At 38.9% G+C, this 18,308-nt stretch overlaps 1 protein-coding gene across 2 annotated transcripts in view; it reads right to left on the bottom strand.

The window, feature by feature from the left end:
* DDAH1 (dimethylarginine dimethylaminohydrolase 1) overlaps positions 1-18,308 on the bottom strand; it is a 154,679-nt gene that overhangs the window by 44,598 nt on the left and 91,773 nt on the right. The gene's annotated exons all lie outside the window — the stretch shown is intronic.

Genomic DNA, 18,308 nt, shown 5'->3' with positions numbered 1-18,308 from the left:
AATTGTAATCAAACCCAAGAATACCTGAAAATGAATTTCGGGATCTTTCTATGATCCCAGGGTACAGTCTAAAGCACAGAGATATCCTGGGCTGAACTAGGGAACACTTGTAGTAAGGTTTATATTAATGCAAGAAAAAAATGTAAGGCATAACAAATGCCCTTTGAAATCCTTCCAGCAGTTCAACAAAACAATTTAAATATTTCTGAAGGTCTGTATAACTTTTAACACGGTAAAGGTCTACATTGAGAAGACATGAACAGGGACTAAGGGAAAAACAAGAGATCACGTGACACTGGGAAAAGTAAAAGTTCTGCCAAAATACAGCATGCCCCAGTACACATAGTGAAGTCGTTAAAGAAGAGTTTAGGAGACATAAATATAGCAGAGTAACTTCTAAAGTAATAAAAACATGGAAATACTTTGACAGCAAGCCTGACATTCATGCAGTCAAAAAAATTAAAGAGAATGCAAAATAAAATAAATATATCATCTCATCCTTGTCCTGGAACTCGTGTAAAAATTCCACAAACCAGAGTGACTCAGAACAATAAAAAATTATTTCCATAGATGAAATGGTCTTAAAGTAATAAATACATCTAGTGACCTCTTTTAAACAGTAGAATAGGTTTTCCTATATAACAGGAAGTGAAATTGTTGCTAGAGCATAAAAAAGAAGGAAAACATATCTACCATGACTCATTGGGCTACAGTGAACCCAGGAAAACACACAACTGCTTCCTTCTAGCATCTGCCTCTGTGTCCATGGAAACTTCTTTGAGTTTAGAGAAATCATGAGAACTGAGCTACTGTTACCTTTTGTTTCTATTATGAATGCTACTGCTTCCGTTATAAGTTAACATTTCAGAGGTTACTAGGAATTCAGCAATAACATGAGAAGTTTATATGTAATAGCTCAGGAACTTTATTCAACTCTTAATTAAGAGTTCAAAGAGAACAGAAGTAGGGAGATTAACAGATACCAGTTTCAGGAACATTGCACTTCTTTATAGGTCCTATGTCTTTCAAATTAATGTTTTAGGGATAAAATTCTTGCAGTTTCTTAAAAGTTAAAACAGCTGCACTGACATGAAAAAACTGGCTTTTGTGTAAGGGCTGTACTTAAAAAAAAAAATTCAGTCACAACTATATAAACAAAGTCATCAGGATAGGTCCATACCACAAACACGGGTAATACTATTACTTTCAGAGTTAAGGGTATGGACAAGTTTAAAAAATGTTTTAAACATTAAGTAGACAGTCTTGAGAATTGCAGGACCATATGGCATCAGATGTGCAATGCTAACCCGGATGAAATTTCTGAAGAAGAAACGAGAGGCTGAACCCAGAGGCTCAGCTCCATTGAGAACTGCACACTCTTTGGCACAGGGGTTCCATGAAGCAGACAAACTCGGCTGCAAACAAGGCCCAGTGTTGCCCTGACACATGGTCCCATAACAAGCCAGCTATTCAGGTAAATAGAACACTAAATATAATTACAGAACTGGGAATTTTTGCTGGAAAATGTCCAAACCATGAGCCTTCAAGAAACTGCCCATTCTGTGGTTACATGGCTATGGTTAATGTTGACTTAATTAAGCTTCAAGAGGAAAAAAACCCAAAAGGCCAAAAACACACCCACCTTTCACTGAGACAGTAATCTTGCAGAGTGGAAATTAGCATTACTCAGGGTAGGGAGGAACTGTCAGAACAAATATTATTAATTCCAAAGGCTGAGTTGAATGGGTCATTTTAGCCCATGAAATTAGACACAAAAGGGCAAATTAGAGAAACAACCTTAATTTAAACTTAACTATATTATTTTCATACTCTATTCTAAAAAATTTACAAGAACTTCTTCCTTCCCTTTTCACTCTAAATGCATTCTTTTTTTTCTTTTCTTTCTTTTTTGTTTTTAAACTTTATACTTCCATTTCTTCTTGCCCCATCTTTTCCCCTCCCACCCTTTGCTACAGATTCCTTCCCTGGCCATAGGGGGTTCAGGCCACCCCTGCTGCTTCCAACCCATATGTCTAGAGTGGGTACTATTTTTGAGGTAATTGTCTTTTTCTTTTCTTCTTCCCTTACTCCCTTTCTTTGTTTTCTGGAGTACAAGTGTTAAAAAATGTAGAATTCTTGGGGTTACACATTCACAATCACTCCTGGGAATGTCTGTATAGTGTAGTGTTATGATCCAGGGCCTGGGGTTCAAATCACAACTCTGCTACTTATTAGCCAAGTGACCTTAGGTTGGTTAACTTTCTGAGCCTCAGTTTTCTCATCTTTAAAATGGGTGGTTAGTCATAATAGTACCAACTTCCTAGGCTCCTCCTGCACATTAAATACATGTAAAACACTTAGCACATGATAGCTGTTCAATAAACATTAGATGTGGCTTTTGTTATTTTGATGAAAACCAGCTTGTGTGGACCCAGTGACAAATACTTGTACTATGAAATTGACCCACAAGAGAAAAGCTGTTGTTTTCTCTTACATTTGGATGAGTTTCTTGTTTTTTACCACCCCATGACAGAGCCCATCTGCTTTCTAGTGAATTAAAATTAGTCTTTTCTGCAAAGCCAGTGTAAAGTCAGAGCACATACACTGAGGACACATTTAAATTTAAATCATTCAAATCTGATTTCTTTCCACTGGAAGTTGTCAGGCTATATGGTAGATTTCTTGTATAATCTCTGCTTTGAAATAGCCCTCTGAAGGTAATACACAAGGTGGGAAGTGGGCCTGTCTGGTAAGATGTCCCACAGGACTCAAAAGAGTGTCAGCCAAGATGATACAGAATGATTACACTTACTGAAGACATTACACTTGGGCTTGTCTAAAGAATTCCCTCTCCTCAATGCCTGGTCTCCTTTTCTGTTCTACTCTCTTCTTACTTTCTTTTACAGCTCTCATTTCTTTTCTCTCATTTGTCCTATCATGTTTATATCATCATCCTACCTTCTCATTTCACTCCTTTTGGGTTCTCATGGTGAATGGAGAGAACTGGGGATTTGAATACAGTCTCTATCACGTATTAACAATATGACTTGGGATGAGTTAACTTCTCTGAGCCCAAGTTTCCTAATCTGCAAGTGGGATAATGTTTTCTCTCTAATGGGGATTATGTGAGTAACAAATAAACTAATACACATAAAGCACCTAGTTCAACACCTGACACATTGTGTTCAAAACCAGTAGTTGCTGGTATCATTATTATTTTGCCCTAAATTAACTCAGTGCTTTGGATTCTGGCTACCTTTCAAAAAAATTAAAATTAAAACATAGCATTTTCATCATTAAATAAAACATCTTTTGACACCAACTCTCCTTTTCTTCTTGCAAAATTCCGCCCAAACAAACACAAAAAAACTTTCACAGTTTTATTAGCAAGTTATTGAATATATTCCATAATAGTTTGCAATACACCATAATTAGTTTAATACTCTTCATTAAGATGCCAATATTTCCCAGTTAGCCCTATCCAAAGTTGACTTTGCTGCATATTTTCAACAACCATCCACTTTGAATGTTTCACACCTTCCCTTTGGATGCTGTGAATGTGCTCACGGGGCCTGATGAACAGTTCTGTGCTGCGCTCCATTAAGAACCTGCACCTCCATTTGCCAAGCCACTTTCCTTTAGCTGCTTCTGCTCAGTGGGCTGCCAGATGTTCTGACTACAAATGAAGCCCTTGGCATTGGCCTGTCCACAGCGGACAAATCTCAGTCACCCACAGTTGTGCCCTGTGCTGGGAGCTGTGCTGTCAACACTATTACTAGTACGTTTTCAATGCCCATCCATTTAGATGTTCTGAGTCCCTTCTAACTAATCATATTATAAGAGCTTTAAAATTATCCTGTCATCCTATCCATACTCTGAAGAGCTGAATAGCAGCAACATAGCTTTGCTGGTAGTGAGATGGTTTCACTTTCTCAACTTGTCACTGACTGTGTTTGGCTGTTTAATGTTAAGTATGACATGTGGATAATGCTGAGGAAGCCACTCCAGAAGCGGATGTGAGGTCTCCAGCACGTCATGACACACCTGGTTTGGAACTTGCAGCGAAATTACACTGTGTTGATCCTGGTCAGACACAAACTTTCATTTGTTTATGCCACCTTAATGTTCTTTGTTAATCAGTACATCTTTGGTCACTATGGCCACTTGGACTAGTACATTTGGCTGATTTTGTAACAGTACTTAATGTCCACATCATGCTTTCACATGCATTTTCTCATTTGGTCAACATTTCAAGTTCAAGGAGATTGGTTCAAAATGGTGGAGTAGAAGGACGTGCCTCACTCCCTCTTGCGAGAACACCAGAATCACAACTAACTGCTGAAAAATCATCAACAGAAAGACACTGGAATTCACCAAAAAAGATACCCCACATCCAAAGAAAAAGGAGAAGCCACAATGAGATGGTAGGGGGGGTGCAATCACAATAAAATCAAATCCCGTAACTGCTGGGTGGGTGACTCACAAACTGGAGAACACTTATACCACAGAAGTCCACCCACTGGAGTGAAGGTTCTGAGTCCCACGTCAGGCTTCCAAACCTGGGGGTCCAGCAACAGGAGAAGGAATTCCGAGAGAATCAGGGTTTGAAGGCTAGCGGGATTTGATTGCAGGACCTCAACAGGACTGGGGGAAAGAGAGACTCCACTCTTGGAGGGCACACACAAAGTGTGAGCATCAGGACCCAGGGCAAGGAGCAGTGACCCTATAGGAGACTGAACCTGCTAGTGTTGGAGGGTCTCCTGGAGAGGTGGGGGGTGGCTCCGTCTCACCGTGAGGACAAGGACACTGGCAGAAGAAGGCCTGGGAGGTACTCCTTGGCATGAGCCCTCCCAGCATCTGCCATTAGCCCCACCAAAGAGCCTGGGTAGGCTCCAGTGTTGGGTTGCCGCAGGCCAAACAACCAACAGGGAGGAAACACAGCCCCACCCATCAGCAGACAAGCAGATTAAAGTTTTACTGAGCTCTGCCCACCAGAGCAACAGCCAGCTCTACACACCACCAGTCCCTGCCATCAGGAAGCTTGCACAAGCCTCTTAGATAGCCTCATCCACCAGAGGGCAGACAGCAGAAGTAAGAACTACAATCCTGCAGCCTGTGGAACAAAAACCACATTCACAGAAAGATAGACAAGATGAAAAGGCAGAGGGCTATGTACCAGATGAAGGAACAAGATAAAACCCCAGAAAAACAACTAAATGAAGTGGAGATAGGCAACCTTCCAGAAAAAGAATTCAGAATAATGATAATGAAGATGATCCAGGACCTTGGAAAAAGAATGGAGGCAAAGATCGAGAAAATGCAAGAAATGTTTAACAAAGACCTAGAAGAATTAAAGAACAAACAAACAGAGATGAACAATAAAATAACTGAAATGAAAACTATACTAGAAGGAATCAATAGCAGAGTAACTGAGGCAGAAGAATGGATAAGTGACCTGGAAGACAGAATGGTGGAATTCACTGCTGCGGAACAGACTAAAAAGAATGAAAAGAAATGAAGACAGCTTAGGAGACCTCTGGGACAACATTAAACGGAACAACATTCACATTATAGGGGTCCCAGAAGGAGAAGAGAGAGAGAAAGGACCTGAGAAAATATCTGAAGAGATTATAGTCGAAAACTTCCCTAACATGGGAAAGGAAATAGCCACCCAACTCCAGGAAGCACAGAGAGTCCCATACAGGATGAACCCAAGGAGAAACACACCAAGACACACAGTAATCAAATTGGCAAAAATTAAAGACAAAGAAAAATTATTGAAAGCAGCAAGGGAAAAACGACAAATAACATACAAGGGAAACTCCCATAAGGTTAACAGCTGATTTCTCAGCAGAAACTCTACAAGCCAGAAGGGAGTGGCATGATATACTTAAAGTGAGGAAAGACAAAAACCTACAACCAAGATTACTCTAGCCAGCAAGGATCTCATTCAGATTCAATGGAGAAATCAAAAGCTTTACAGACAAGCAAAAGCTAAGAGAATTTAGTACCACCAAACCACCTCTACAACAAATGCTAAAGGAACTTCTCTAAGTGGGCAACACAAGAGAAGGAAAGGACCTACAAAAACAAACTGAAAACGATTAAGAAAATGGTAATAGGAACATACATATCGATAATTACCTTAAACGTGAATGACTTAAATGCTCCAACCAAAAGACACAGGTTCACTGAATGGATACAAAAACAAGACCCATATATATGCTGTCTACAAGAGCCCCACTTCAGACCTTGGGACACATACAGACTGAAAGTGAGGGGATGGAAAAAGATATTCCATGCAAATGGAAATCAAAAGAAAGCTGGGGTAGCAATTCTCATATCAGACAATAATGACCTTAAAATAAACACTATTAGAAGAGACAAAGAAGGACACTATATAATGATCAAGGGGTCAATCCAAGAAGAAGATATAACAATTATAAATATATATGCACCCAATATAGGAGCACCTCAATACATAAGGCAACTGCTAACAGCTATAAAAGAGGAAATCGACAGTAACACAATAATAGTGGGGGACTGTAACACCTCACTTACACCAATGGACAGATCATCCAAACAGAAAATTAATAAGGAAACACAAGCTTTAAATGACACAACAGACCAGATAGATTTAACTGATATTTAAAGGACATTCCATCCAAAAACAGCAGATTACACTTTCTTCTCAAGTGCACATGGAACATTCTCCAGGATAGATCACATCTTGGGTCACAAATCAAGCCTCAGTAAATTTAAGAAAATTGAAATCATATCAAGCATCTTTTCTGACCATAGCGCTATGAGATTAGAAATCAGTTACAGGGAAAAAACTGTAAAACAAACAAACACATGGAGGTGAAACAGTATGTTACTAAATAGCCAAGAGATCACTGAAAAAGACAAACGGGAAATCACAAAATACCTAGAGACAAATGTCAATGAAAACACGATGATCCAAAACCTATGGGATGCAGCAAAAACAGTTCTAAGAGGGAAGTTTATAGCTATACAAGCCTACCTCAAGAAAGAAGAAAAATCTCAAAAATACAATCTAACCTTACACCTAAAGTAACTAGAGAAAGAAGAACAAACAAAACCCAAAGTTAGCAGAAGGAAAGAAATCATAAAGATTAGAGGAGAAATAAATGAAATAGAAACAAAGAAAACAATAGCAAAGATCAATAAAAGTAAAAGCTGGTTCTTTGAGAAGATAAATAAAATTGATAAACCATTAGCCAGACTCATCAAGCAAAAGAGGGAGAGGACTCAAATCAATAAAATTAGAAATGAAAAAGAAGTTACAACAGTCAACGCAGAAATACAAAGCACCCCAAGAGACTACTGCAAGCAACTCTATGCCAATAAAAAGGACAACCTGAAAGAAATGGACAAATTCTTAGAGAAGTATAACCTTCCAAGACTGAACCAGGAAGAAATAGAAAATATGAACAGACCAAACACAAGTAATGAAGTTGAAACTGTGATTAAAAATCTTCCAACAAGCTTAAGTCCAGGACCAGATGGCTTCACAGGTGAATTCTATCAAACATTTAGAGAAGCGCTAACACCCATCCTTCTCAAACTCTTCTAAAAAACTGCAGAGAAAGGAACACTCCCAAACTCATTCTATGAGGCCACCATGACCCTGATATGAAAATCAGACAAAGATTCTACAAAAAGAGAAAATTACAGACCAATATCACTGATGAATACAGATGCAAAACCCCTCAGCAAAATACTAGCAAACAGAATCCAACAACACATGAAAAGGATCATACACCATAATCAGGTGGGATTTATCCCAGGGATGCAAGGATTCTTCAATATATGCAAACCAATCAATGTGATACACCATATTAACAAATTGAAGAAGGAAAACCATATGATCATCTCAGTAGATGCAGAAAAAGCTTTTGAAAAAATTCAACACCCATTTATGATAAAAACTCTCCAGAAAGTGGGTGTAGAGGGAACCTACCTCAACATAATAAAGGCCATATACAACGAACTCACAGCAAACATCATTCTCAATGGTGAAAAACTGAAAGCATTTCCTCTAAGATCAGGAACAAGACAAGGATGTCCACTCTCACCACTATTATTCAACATAGTTTTGGAAGTCCCAGTCACGGCAATCAGAGAAGAAAAAGAAATAAAAGGAATACAAATTGGAAAAGAAGTAAAAGTGTCACTGTTTGCAGATGACAGGATACTACACATAGAGAATCCTAAAGATGCCACCAGAAAACTACTAGAGGCAATCAATGAATCTGGCAAAGTTGCAGGATACAAACTTAATGTACAGAAATCTCTTGCATTCCTAGATACTAACAATAAAAGATCAGAAAGAGAAATTAAGGAAACAATCCCATTCACCATTGCAACAAAAAGAATAAAATACCTAGGAATAAACCTACCTAAGGACGTCAAAGACCTGTACTCAGAAAACTATAAGACACTGATGAAAGAAATCAAAGATGACACAAGCAGGTGGAGAGACATACCATGTTCTTGGATTGGAAGAATCAATATTATGAAAGTGACTATACTACCCAAAGTAATCTACAGATTCAATGCAATCCCTATCAAATTACCAATGGCATTTTTTACAGAACTAGAACAAAAAATGTTAAAATTTGTATGGAGACACTATAGATCCCGAATAGCCAAAGCAGTCTTGAGGGAAAATAAATGGAGCTGGAGGAATCAGACTCCCTGACTGCAGACTATACTACAAAGCTACAGTAATCAAGACAATATGGTACTTGCACAAAAATAGAAATATAGATCAATGGAACAAGACAGAAAGCCCAGAGATAAACCCACACACCCATGGTCAACTAATCTATGGCAAAGGAGGCAAGGATATACAATGGAGAAAAGACAGTCTCTTCAATAAGTGGTTTTGGGTAAACTGGACAGCTACATGTAAAAGAATAAAATTAGAACGCTCCCTAACACCATACACAAAAATAAACTCAAAATGGATTCGAGACCTAAATGTAAGACTGGACACTCTAAAACTCTTAGAGGAAAACATAGGAAGAACACTCTTTGACATAAATCACAGCAAGATCTTTTTTGATCCACCTCCTAGAGTAATGGAAATAAAAAGAATACTAAACAAATGGGACCTAATGAAACTTAAAAGCTTTTGCACAGCAAAGGAAACCATGAACAAGACGAAAAGAAAACCCTCAGAATGGGAGAAAATATTTGCAAATGAATCAACAGACAAAGGATTAATCTCCAAAATATATAAACAGCTTATGTAGCTCAATATTAAAAAAAAACAAACAACCCAATCACAAAATGGGCAGAAGACCTAAACAGACATTTCTTCAAAGAAGACATACAGATGGCCAAGAAGCACATGAAAAGCTGCTCAATACCACTAATTATTAGAGAAATGCAAATCAAAACTACAATGAGGTATCACCTTACACCAGTTAGAATGGGCATCCTCAGAAAATCTACAAACAACAAATGCTGGAGAGGGTGTGGAGAAAAGGGAACCCTCTTGCACTGTTGGTGGGAATGTAAACTGATACAGCCACTATGAAGAACAGTATGGATTTTCCTTAAAAAACTAAAAATAGCATTACCATATGACCAGCAATTCCACTATTGGGCATATACCCAGAGAAAACCATAATTCAAAAAGACACATGCACCCCAATGTTCATTGCAGCACTATTTACAATAGCCAGGTCATGGAAGCAACCTAAATGCCCATTGACAGATGAATGGATAAAGAAGATGTGGTACATATATACAATGGCGTATTACTCAGCCATAAAAAGGAACTCAGTTGGGTCATTTGTAGAGATGTGGATGGACCTAGAGACTGTCATACAGAGTGAAGTAAGTCAGAAAGAGAAAAACAAATATCGTATATTAATGCATATATGTGGGAACTAGAAAAATGGTACAGATGAACCAGTTTGCAGGGCAGAAATTGAGACGCAGATGTAGAGAACAAACATATGGTCACCAAGGCGGGGGGGGGAAGCAGCAGGTGGTGGCATGGTGGTGTGATGAACTGGGAGATTGGGACTGACATGTATACACTGATGTGTATAAAATGGATGACTAATAGAACTTGCTGTATTAAAAAAAAAAACCCAAAAAACTAGTGAGATCAAAAAAGTCTATAGCTTGGTTAAGAGTATTGTAGCAACATTAATTTCCTAGTTCTGACAAATGGTTATACAAGACGTTAACTTTAGGGCAAGCTGAGTAAAAGGTATATAGGACTCTTTGGGCTATCTTTGTAACTTTCCTGTAAATTTAAGTTGTTCCAAAATAAAATGCTGATTAGAAAACAAAAACAAGATAAAAATGATAGATTTTAAAAAAGAAACTGGTTTATGCACTAAATGTTTTGGGCATTGGTCTAATATTAACATGATGTCTGTGTAAAATGACTAAAAGAACCAGTGTCGAATTATGTTATATCTCCTGTCATTCTGCATTATCCCAGATTGCTAAATGTATTCTTTCCAAGAAGTTTGATTGAATTAATGTATACGTTTACTGTCCTATGTGACAGTTTTGTCATTGTTAGAGATTTCAGTAATTAAAATGGGAAACAGAAACTTAAAAAAAAAACCCAAACATTTCAAGTTCAATAAACATTTAGTGGATGTCAACTTTTTAAAAAAACAAGCTGCCAAGATTAAAAAAAAACCCACAAAACCAGAGTCCTTGTCCCTGAGAAGTTAACGATGTAGTAGGGCAGATATAGCTTATGAATATATAGTGACAATAAAATAGAATATTTGTTGGGATGCTCAGAATAACTCCAAAAGGTTGGAAGGGTAGGCATTGGTACACCTATTTTACATATGAGTAAACTGAGGCTAAGGGAGGCTGACTGACTTGAGTTAAGCTTCCTGAGCCCATTCCCATGTTCATGTTCATCTTCACTGCACTTTGTGATCATGATTCTCCTGAGGTCATATCATAGAGCACAGCCCACGTCAGAATTGAAGCTCATGTCTTCTCTTTTCCAACTCTACATATTTAAGTCTCCTGGGTATTAGACGGTCCTATGCTAAGGTGACTCTGGATTCCATGATCTCTTCATATCAGAGATGGATGAAATTTCTGTACATTAGGGCCCTAGGATGCTAAGGTGTGGTATAATAAAAAACGCCAAGTAATATGAACAGGATGTATAAGCCCCATCAAGAATGTTCACCAAGGATAGCCTGCATTTTAATAACCACCCTTCAACTTTGGGATGCCTTAGATTTGTTCACTGGTTTATTCCTTAACTTTTCTACATGTGCTAATGAAATTACTAAAATTAACCAAAGCTACTAAAAAAAAAAAAAGATCAAAGGGAGGTTGAACATACTAAATGACTCAAACTTAAAAATTCCTAAACAAAAACATATTGAAATTCTCTTCTATATTATAATTTTAGGAAAAAGCTCTTAGGAGGGATTTAGTTAGCAATATAATAGCAAACACCCATATAGTCCTCCTATGTGCCAGATACTCTACTAAGAACTCATATTCAACTTATCTAACCTTCATAATCTAATGAAACAAGTACAAACATTATTTCTGTTTTCCAGATGAGGGAGCTGAGGCAGGGTAGTGACTTGTCCACAGTCTTATAGCAACAGAGATGAGTTTTGAACTTAGCTTTACTCTGAAGTTTGTGTTGTTCTTTCCTACACAATTTGTCACTAACAAAAAGATAAGTTAGCTATCTACTGTGCATTAAAATGAAAATTAATGTTAGAAATGACTGTGAGAATCTACAATACTCTTAAAAACATAGTATGTTCACTTTAATCTATTTGTTTAAACAAAAATGTGAACTAAGATATTCTGGAGGAAGGCAGGGACAGAGCTACAAATTTTCAGCAATGTGAACTTAGGTTTGGTTTCTAAAGATCCTAAATTTTGTTTTCCTAAGCATACACAAACTAAGGCTACTGAATTTGAGGAGCCATTACTTCATCCTTCCAATTTCTAGATCAGGAGTTATTTGCAAAAACAACTCTTTAAATAGTCAACAATGTTTTTTTGTTTTTTGGGTTTTTTTGGTGGTACGTGGGCCTCTCACTGTTGTGGCCTCTCCCGTTGCGGAGGACAGGCTCCGGACGCGCAGGCTCAGCGGCCATGGCTCACGGGCCCAGCCGCTCCACGGCATGTGGGATCTTCCCAGACCAGGGCGCGAACCGGTGTCCCCTGCATCGGCAGGCGGACTCTCAACCACTGCGCCACCAGGGAAGCCCCAACAATGTATTTTAATTATAGTGAGATTACAAAAGCATATGGACGTGTAGACACACTTCAAACCAAGACACCATACACATTCCAAACCAATTCAATCACTCTGGAGAGATTCTGAGAACGGTTTCTGCCACATTGGGAAGTATGGTAGGCAGAATTCTAAGATGGTACCCAAGATGGCTACCTCCTGATGTACGTGCTATGTACAAATCTCTCCCTTTGAGTGTCAAAAGGTCTTGTAAATATGATGAGATATCACTCCTGTGATTAAGTTATATTTCATGGCACAGGTAAAGATATTTTGCAGATATAATTAAGGTCCCTAATCAGTTGACTTGAGTTACTCAAAAGAGAGTATCTTGGGTGGGCCTGATCTAGTCAGATAAGCCCTTAAAAGAGGATTTAAAGGTCAGAGATGGAGGAAGTCAGAAAGATGTTCTCTTACCGTTCTGGAAGAAAGCAAACAGCCATGTTGGGAACTGCCTATGGGGGGGGGGTCTACAGGGTGGTCTCTAGGAACTGAGAGCAACTCCCAGTTGACAGCCAGCAAAAACCCAGGGAACTTAGTCCTACAACCCCAAGGAACTGGATTCAGCCAACAACCTGAATGAGCTTGGAAGAGGACCTAAGCTCCAGATGTGAAAACAGTCCAGCTGACAACCAGATACACTATGCCCAGACCTCCAACCTACAAACACTGTGAGATAATAAATGGGTGTTCTTTTAATGCTATGTTTATGGTAGCAGTAGAAAACTAATAGAGAAACCCCCAAATTTAAACAGATTTTTTAAAAATGTATTTAAAAAGGCCTTTGATCAGAAGCAAATATTGAACTAAATGTTCATTTCCAAGTTGTTTGTTCAGAATATGGGGCACTATTTCTTAAAATGTTCCTAAGAAATTTCCAAGAAAACAATGTTTTATATAAGTTTAGGGTTACAGACCCACCAACTTCCTTAATCCATTATTTACTGAAATGTTGTACAACTAAATTTTAAAATGAAAAAAAACAAGCTGCAATTCTGTTACAAATCTAATACATGCTCATAAAAATTAAAATGATAAAAGTATATATGTAAAAAAAAACCCTATATGTGTAAATAGTAATACAAAGCAAAACTGCTCCTTGGGCCATTCCAATCTTATTTTGTTTCATTCATTCAGTAGATATTGAGTGTATGTTGTGAGCTAGACACCATGATAGACAGTGGTCAGTGGCCATCAAAAAACAGACATGACCCCTACTATATAGTGCCCTTAGGGTAACAGACATTAAAGAGTCACACAAGTATACAGTTATATGTTATGATAAGGGTTATGAAGGAAAACAATAGTGTGCTTTGAGAAATAAGAGGGGTACATGATTCAGTGGGTCAAGGAAGGTCACTCTGAGGAAGTAACATTTAAGCTCAGGAATCAAAATGATAATAGTAGTTATCTGTTCCTGCTGGTGGGTCATTTGGAATTCTTTCTTAGAAACAAAAAGGGTTTCTGGATGATCCTCAGATTATAAACAGCTCAACTTAGTCTATGAAAAATTAAGGAAGGCTTACTGTATTAGGAAAATGGTCAATAGAACTGGAAATTATTTTATTTTTTATTTTTTTTGCTGTACGCGGGCCTCTCACTGTTGTGGCTTCTTCCGTCGTGGAGCACAGGCTCCGGATGCGCAGGCTCAGCGGCCATGGCTCACGGGCCCAGCCGCTCTGCGGCATGTGGGGTCTTCCCGGACCAGGGCACGAACCCGCGTCCCCCGCATCGGCAGGCGGACTCCCAACCACTGTGCCACCAGGGAAGCCCTGGAAATTATTTAATACGTTAAAATCTTCAAAAGTTATCATTTAAGTAAATGTCATTAATTCTGTGATTATTCTGGGAACTCATGATATTTATAGGATGGTCAACACGTATGAAAGTTTTGTAACCACCTAGTTCATGTCCCTCTATTGAACTTTTGTAATAATAACTGTTACAAACAGGTATTGTACAAACTGATCTCTTTTCCCACAGATTATTAAATAGCCATTGCATTTTTTCCCATTGATTTCTTGGATTTCTAAACTTACTCATTTATTTCCAGTGACAAGTTCTAAAAATTAACCAGGATATCTAGCATCTTGGTTTCCATATTTGTAAAATGAGGGGGCAGAGCTTAAGAATGAGGTCATTTCCAGCTCTAGATTTCTAAGAGTTGTAGTCGCAAAACAATTTTTGGCATTCATAAATGTGACTCTAACTGTAATTCTATTTAGCCCCCAGAGAGTTTACTGAAAACGCCCCAGATGGTTATTCATGAGTAAAGTATTCTGGTATTTACCCAATTCAATAAGAAGCAAGAGGCTGGGGAATTCCCTGATCGTCCAGTGGTTAGGACTCCACGCTTCCACTGCAGGGGATGTGGGTTCTATCCTTGGTGGGGGAACTAAGATCCTGCAAGCTGAGAGGCAAAAAAAAAAAAAAAAAAAAAGCAGCAGCAAGAGGCTGGGTATATGGATGCCAGGGAAAGAGAAGACTAGTCCAAAAGTGGATTAAAAAATCCAAGAAGGGGACTTCCCTGGTGGCGCAGTGGTTAAGAATCTGCCTGCCAATGCAGGGGACATGGGTTCGAGCCCTGGTCCGGGAAGATCCCACACGCCTTGGAGCAACTAAGCCTGTGTGCTACAACTACTGAAGCCCCCGTGCCTAGAGCCCATGCTCTGTAACAAAGAGAAGCCCTGCAATGAGAAGCCTGTGTACCACAACGAAGAGGAGCTCCTGCTCTGCAACTAGAGAAAGCCTGAATGCAGCAATGAAGACCCAACGCAGCCAAAAATAAGTAAATAAATAAATTTAAAAAAAATCCAAGAAGAATGGGAACCTCAGAGATGAGCAGAAGGATTCTGCTGCAGTGGGAAAAACTGTATCTAGAAAACAAGGTGTGTGTGTGTCAATGCTAACTTATGATACTTACATTTTATTTTATTTTATTTTTGAGTAACCCAAGGTACTGCTTTTTACCTGCCAGCAGTGAGAAAAATTATACTATGTAGAACTTCGATAATGCCATTCCTATGTAAAGACAGATGTCAGGCCTGCTTTGCTGCTAACCTCTGCATGCTTTCTCATGTCCATATAAAGTATAGGACATTTTATCAACTTTGGGTTCATCCCTACCCAATAACCAGGATCAATCATGACCTGAAAAAAGGAGGATCTAACAAGCTACAGGCCAATGCTCTGGGACTTAGCATTAAGTCATTCTTTATGCTTTGTCCCATTTTAAACCATACACCTGGGTGCTGCTTGGATTCTTTTCCCTAGAGACCTGTTGTAGTAACTTATCCCCATCTCTTCCTATGAGTAGTGTCCTTCTCTGTGCTCTTCCTAAAAATTTGAGGCTTTGTCCTACAACCCAGCACTGCAGATGGGCTTTCCAGGTGCCATCTCCTCAACATAGGATCAGTATCACCAGGGTCTGAGGAATCTACCTCTTAACTACTCATAACTCTGGCTCTCTTTTACAATTTAAATGCCACAGACTTAATTTGTCATCATTTAGTAAAATTTACTAAGCTCTTTCTAAGTGCCAAGCATTGTGGTAGGTGGTTTTTCATGGATTATCTCATTTAATAATGCCATATCCCTTCAGGTATCTCCTAGTCTAAGTCAGTCGTGGCAGTTCCATCTCTCTTGGCAAGGACTGGTACAAATGACCTAATTTTGGCCACTGAGGAGAATTCTGTTGAGAGGTTTCTGGAAAGAAACATAATCCCACTTCTTCCTTTGGACATTGTCCTGTCTGGATATGGTACCTGGAACTAGACTGGTCTGAGAACACACCACCACCAAGCAAGACAGGACAGAGAGACAGAAAGGGTCTGGGTCCTTGATGACATTGTGAGCTGACAAATTGACCAACCTTGAGCCCTGGAGTTCTGATATATGAGATTTTTCATTTCCTTAATCAATTAGATTTGAGTTTTCTGTTAGCTACAGCTACAAGCAACTCATTTGCTTATATAACAAAATTGACAAGCAGTAGCCAAAGAGTGCATAACAAGACCACGTTACTAAAACTCATTAAATTCTGATGTAGAAACAACTATTAATGGAGGACTTTTCTTCCTCTAGGACTACACCATGACTTGTCATTCAACAAATTACACAATATGTAAGATGTTATTTTAACTGATAATACCTGCTATCTTGGCTGATAAGAATGTTGATCAAATGTCACTTGTCACATGAAGACCATCCTGCTTGTAGAAAACAGCAGATTATAAATAATAATTTGTAAAGGGAAAAGCACCCCAGGAAGTATTACACTGCCTCAATTCTGTAGATAAAGCACAATTGTTATAGCTCCATATGGCAGAGTTGGAAGTTAATGTTCCAACACTCTCATCTCTGATCCAGGGCTTAGGTCTGGAGGAATGTGAATAGAAAGGTTAGACAGAAATGCAGAAGGAAAACCAGTAGGGTCAGAGTACACAGGAGAAAGAAAAACAGCTTTGAAGAAAACTGGGCAAGACCCTTTCATTATCTGGAGAGAACATGAGGACATAACAGCAAAGTTCTAGATGTTCAAAGGCCCCTCCATTAAGATGTCACAGCAAGACAGTTTCCAGGAAGAAGGCTGGAAGCAACATGTAGCTTTTTTTTTTTTTTTTTTTGCGGTACGCGGGCCTCTCACTGTTGTGGCCTCTCCCGTTGTGGAGCACAGGCTCTGGATGCGCAGGCTCAGTGGCCATGGCTCACGGGCCTAGCCGCTCCGTGGCATGTGGGATCCTCCCGGGCTGGGGCACGAACCCGTGTCCCCCGCATCGGCAGGCGGACTCCCAACATGTAGCTTTTTAAATGAAAACAAGCAGGAGCTCTTGCTGGTCTTGTTGCTCTCTGGGTATAACATACTCATTCAAGAGGTCCATTTCCTTGTTGATGATAATGACACAGTACGCGTATTAAGTGTCTAAGAGCCATTGACACTCTGTCTGCAGAGAACAAATAAAAATATGATTTATCACCAAATACCAAATGAAAATAAGTGTCAGCTGCCAAAAGGCCTGCAAGATTTCGTATGTTAAAAACTATGGAACTGACAAGTTTCTTGAATTTTAAACTAATTTTCCCGAAAGTTGAGAAGTATAAAAATTTGCTGTGCATGCTGTCCAAAATAAGCACCAGACATAGAGCTTGAAGTGCCCATAATTTTCTATGAATTCAGAGAAGTTGCCAGCTGCCATTTATAAAGGTAAACAGACTGAAAGTATGAGAAATGTTTTGTATGTCCAGTACACAATTAATACATTGTAGGCAGTAAGCTGCCTCAGAAGCCTTCCAGCAGACCCCTGCTCCCACCACCCCTACTGCAGGCTCTGGCTGCATTAGATATGCCTTCTGTCTGGTCCCGTGTCCTCCAAGGCATTCTACTAACAAAAGATCTGGCCCCAACAGACTCTTCTATATGGTCGCTGAATGAGCAGCTGAATAACCTTGCAAGTTACAGTAGACATAACTTCTAGAAATATTATAACAAAATTACATGTAAGTAAACAATAACCACTTTTGTTTAGCCAAGGCACAGTCACAGATGTGGCGACCTCTTCTGGACAACTCTTACTCTTTCAAGGGTAAGCAGATTCATTTTTATTTCTAAAGACCTCCGAGTGAGGGGACTACCCTTGGTCTATTTGTCACAATAATCATTAACTGCCACTCTTTCTTTACCTTCTTCAATAATTTCATTCATTTACCTAGTCATTAAACAAGTACCTATTCAACATTTTCAGCATATCTGGTACTATTCTAGGCCCTGGAAATATATTACTGAAGAGAGAAGATCCCTGTGTATATTCTGGTGGGGATATGGAGGGATAGACAATAAATAATAAACAGAAAAAATATTAAGTAGAGTTAGGTACCATGCAGAGATTTAATTCAGGGGATGTGATATAAAATGAGTGGTGGTTACTGTAGATTGGGAGGCTAGGAACACCTTTCTGAAAATGTGACATGTATACTGAGACCTAAACAACCTAAAGGACCAACAGGGAGAAGAATGTTCCAACAA

The sequence above is a fragment of the Leucopleurus acutus genome, assembly GCF_964270905.1.
Source record: "Leucopleurus acutus genome assembly, chromosome: 2".
Classification (NCBI taxonomy): Eukaryota; Metazoa; Chordata; class Mammalia; order Artiodactyla; family Delphinidae; genus Leucopleurus; species Leucopleurus acutus.
This window is presented reverse-complemented; position numbering and strand designations above follow the sequence as displayed.